This window comes from Pteropus vampyrus, unplaced genomic scaffold, assembly GCF_000151845.1.
Source record: "Pteropus vampyrus isolate Shadow unplaced genomic scaffold, Pvam_2.0 Scaffold475, whole genome shotgun sequence".
Classification (NCBI taxonomy): domain Eukaryota; kingdom Metazoa; phylum Chordata; class Mammalia; order Chiroptera; family Pteropodidae; genus Pteropus; species Pteropus vampyrus.
Genome location: NW_011889256.1, coordinates 337,219 through 342,177, shown reverse-complemented (window position 1 = coordinate 342,177; position 4,959 = coordinate 337,219).

Below are 4,959 nucleotides of genomic sequence, written 5' to 3'. Positions count from 1 at the left end.
ATGTAATAGCTAGATGGAGGGCCAGAGAGGGAAAGAGCAATTAGGGGGGTCATTTAATAAACTATATAAATGTCTAACCAATGTAGTGTAAACTTGAAGCTAATAATAAAATAAAAATTTTTTAAAAGTATTCTAAAAGCAACCAAAATATCATTCTGTCAGTCTAAAAGATCTGAACTATAAAACAACATAGTTAAGCCATTTTTGTCGTGATTTAAAAACATGACCAGTCGTATGTTTATTTTTAATAAACTCAAGTTTGGGCTGGGGAGAGACATTTTCCAACTTTACGCTCCACACATTTTCATCAAAGGGGCCAGAAAGGATTCTTCAACAGTCAGCCTAAGGAAATATCGTACCCTCTGCTCATTCCGGTAGAAGGACCGAAAGAAGTCGATTTAATTAAGGGAAAGCGCGTTCTCACCGACATCTCTAGGACACGGTTCTGGACAGTACCGGAGTGCTCCACGTTTGCTCTATGACTGGCTTTACGGTAAGAGTTTAAGAATGGGGACGTTTCCCAACTATTTCATGAGCAGCTCCAATGAATATGTATCATCCTCTCACTAATCATTAGGACATTAGGCAAATCGAGTCTGTGAGAAAGGAAGGTACCACTTAAAATACCGTTATTCTCTGAGCCATGCACTGCCTATCGCAGCATGTACAAAAGATGTGTTTTCAGTATTACCCTTCACTTCAATGTGAAGTCTCAGGGTAAATCCAAAGCTACCAGCTACACCAAGGTAGCATTTTTTTTTTTCCCTACAGTTTGGGATTTTTCTCAGTATTCCTGATTCATGAAATATTTCACTTCAAAATTCATTGCTCCCACAAAAAGGCCGGGGCTGCCAACCACATGGATTTCTGAGCGGGCGTGGCGATGTTGCCTGGCCCGATTTGGATGATTCATGTGCAGCCATTGCTAGCAATCCTGTCATTTCCATGGGCAGGAGCCCTGACCTTCGCCATATCAAGGAGAGACGTGGGCCAGTGGTTGCTCGAACATCCTTCCACATCGTAAAGATGTGAATACTTCATCGTCTGCTGGCTTCTTGAGCTCACCGACTTTTGATACGCTCATCTTTTAATTAAAAAACTAAGAAATATTTATTCTAAGCGAGTTGCTTCCCTCTTTCTGATTTACAATCTCCTCGGAGAGAACATTGTATGATATACGACCAAGGGTTGTGCAGTTGGTTCCTGAAACTAACATAATACAATCCTAAGAAAGCAAAAGACTTTTTTGATGTAACCCTCATTGCATTTTGTTATTATAAAAAGAGTCAAACAAACAAAAATTCTAGTAACACATGGAGATAAAAGGGGCAAGACTCATTCACTACATGAGTGACTTCTACGTGTCACTGATTTCACAGTAAAATGGGTAACATTCCAATCTGATTTTCTGGATTAGTTCTGCAGAAGAGGAAATATTCAGCTTCATATAATCCATGATACTTTACACAGCTCGCAAGGTTTCTTAGATGTTTATAAAAGGGGTCAACATTTTACTACTTTCTTAGTTTTTCGTCAACATCCTTGGCTGAGACTCCAGGGCCTAGCACATGACAGGCACTGGATATACCCTTAATAAACAAATGTTTTCAAGTACAGAGCCAAAACTATAGATGTGTGTTATTTACAAAATAATACCTTCCAGAAATAACAAAGAAATATTCTAGGCATATCCATTCGCATGTTAAAAAAGCCTAAACACAAATAGTTATCTCAGACTTTACTAAAACAACAAGTTAAAAAGAATGCAGTGGACAGATCACAGCCCACGGAAGCTTCCTCTAGGCAGAGACCTTCAGCTTCTCTTCACCTTCTCCTAGAATACCTGGTTCACAGCTGTCCTCTGTGCCGGGTGAAATCCCAACTGACCTTCAAGACTCACTTAAAAGATCTCCTTCCTTGAAGAAACTTCACTGGTGCAGAGAAAATTAAGCACCGTCATCTCTTTCACAGTGCACGCTGACCCCCTGGGACCAGGGCTGTCCTGTCGAAATCATCTGTCGATGCCTCCCCCTCCCGCCCCGAAGCCAAATTTGAGACTGTAAGAGCAAGGAGGGCCTGCCTCTCTTTCTTTGAATGCAGTCTCATCGGACAGCCCATTGCCGTGGCCTTGGGGACAGTGATGACCTCCACACTAGTCGGCTCCTACTCGGTGGCAGGAACCTGTGCAGTGTTTACCCAAACGCGGTCCTGGCAAAGGGCGCCCTGTCACCCTCCGCTGCTGTGCTCTCACCTGATGCGACAAGGAGCCGGGGATGGGCCATGGACCGCACCTGCGCCCGTCCGCGCACTAGCCCCGCCCGCGGCGCCGCGTGGCCCGCGAGGTGTCTCGGTTTTGCGTCGGGGCTGAAGGAAAGATGACAGAACTCGGTGACGGGCCGGTCTGCCTCAACTTCCAGGTGCTACTCCAGGGTCATTCCCTCTGCCGCACGCCCTTCCCGCCACGGCAAACGCAGCAAGGCGCCGGGGCTGCTGGGCGCAGGTGCAGTGGACGGGGCTTCTCCTGGATCCCCGGGTCTGCGCGCGCACTTGCCGAAGCCTTGCGGGAGGAAAAGCAGTTACCCAAATAACCACAGAAGCGCAGGAAAATGCCCCTTCCGTTGTCACCCGGGTCCCATCCATCCTCCAAGCCACGGCTGTGCAGCACAGGCGTCTAGAGGGCATTTTAAAGTGCGCGCTCCTGGGCCCGTACATGGCGCGCCGGTCGCTCGCGTGGGGACCCGAAATGTCCAGTAAGAACCCTCCCTCCGCGCGCCACTGCGAAACGCGGCTCTGTGGCGGCTCCGACGCTGTCCACTGCCTGCGGCCACGTCCCTTAACCGCGTAGGCTCACGCGACCAAGGCAGGCGCCGGGGAGCCCCCTCTCCCACCACAAAATCAGCCCTGTCCAGAGGGAAACCCGGTGCCCTGGCCTTCAAAGGTCGCAATGTTTGAGTTTTGTTTCGGATTTTTATTTGTGAGCTTCGTTTTGGTGCCCTGTAGAGCAGCAGGTGCATATGGGTAGCTAATGAGTATTTAATGATATCCTAAGGATGATTTACTGTACCGGACAGGTGATATAATGAGTAATAGCTCAGAGTTTTGGGAAGTTAACACGGCCACTGGCTCCCTTCCACCTAAGTAACTTTAATAATCTGTCAGAGGTTTTCACAATAAGAAAAAATAAAGGCAGTTGTGTTGTGTTGTGTGGTGCTGTTCTGTTTCGTGTCCTGGTATGGCCCATGACTGTCACTCAGTTCTTGTATTAGTTTACTGGTGCAGCTTCACAAGTCAACACAAACTTAGAAAGGAAAACTGCCCAAGTTTGCGATGTCACTGTTTCCTGGGGTCTGGGCACGACGTGGTCCCACAGGCAGGAACCAAGTCGTTAGACTGTGCATCTCATTCGGGGGTCAGGGTGCCCCTCGTAGGTCGCCCACGTGGCCAGCCCAATGCAGTGCTGGTGGTGGCAGAACCGAGGTCCCTGTGCACGCAGCAGCTGTCTGCCGGGACCACGCGCGGGTCTGCGAAGTCCACGCAGACGCTTCCCGTGACCCCGCACCAGGCATTTGCTTTATCCCAGGCGACTGCGAGCAAATCAGGCCGACTTCCAACCCTCGTGCAGGCGGCTGTCTCTGAAATGTCACTTCATCGTGGCAGTGACCATCCATCACTATTTGCCACGCACTGTGCCCGAGCCAAGGGGAGTGATATTTGGAGAATGCAGATTCCACAGCTGTGCCCACCCAGAGTGGGAGGGGATCTGGAGGGCATGCCTGCCCCGTGCCAGGAATCACGACAGCCACACAGAACTCTGCTCACCACCCTGCCCGAGGCTTCTGTGCAGTTCTAGAAGCTCAGTCTAACCTATAGAGCTATTCCCCAATGAAAGTCAGAGCACGAATTTCATGTCCCCAAATGTTCTTCACTTTATAATTTTCCAGGTGAAAAACACAATATCCTATTCCATTTCCCCCAATATTTATTTCACAATAAATATTCTATTTCCTCCAGGCCTTGGTTGCCATTTTTATTTGGAGACTCTAGCAATGGGCCTCCTCGAAAGGCTTGGAGAAACTGCATTCTCCGTGAGACACCAGTGACCCTGAGCCAAATGGGAGCAGAAAGACAGCAGAACAAAAAGAGAGGAGACATTTAAAGACTTTCTGTGAACCCACGTGCCCGCAGGAGAAGACATCAGTCCTCGGGGTTAGAAAATCCACCAACGATTTTGATTTCTTTTGCTTGTAAGGAGTGTGCATGCGCCAAGAACTTACATGATTATTCTCTATAATTATTATATTTTACTGACCGCCAGGGGGTTCCTCACTGTTGGTATTTGGCACGCGGCTTTTTTATCAGCAACTCGTTCTGATATTTTTCTTGTCTTCTGTGGTCACAATGGTTCAGACCAAAGTTACATCAGCTGTGTGTGTGGCTTAGCGGTTCATCACACGGGCACTAGGCATCTGGAGTGGGGTAGAGTCCCAGCCTTTGACGCTTACACACCTCTATGCTGTATTTATGTGAAGATCGTGGAACCTCTCCTTCGGGTTATCGTGAAAGCTAAATGAGGCCTGTAAAGCATTTGGGACGGTGCCCGACCCACCACAGGCCCGAGGTCGGCGTCTGCCATCACGTGGAGCTCACACTCACATTCTTGCCACTCTTATCTCGACTTTACCCTGGCTGGTGGCGAGGCCGACTAAGCCTTGCATGCTCTGCTGCTCAGAAAGGACTTTAGAAACAGTGACTGTGAGATCCCACCCCATGAGCCAGCCACATTTTGCTCCGTATTCCTACAGTGTGATCACACTGAACTAACTCGCTATCATCATTTATTACCTGCTTTCTGTGTGGGAGGTTTCGTGCTTACGCCTCAGAAGTAAATTTTATTTTATTCTCTACCTATCCCTTGATCTCCGAACTTAAATTTTTTCTCATTTTGATACTCTAACAATC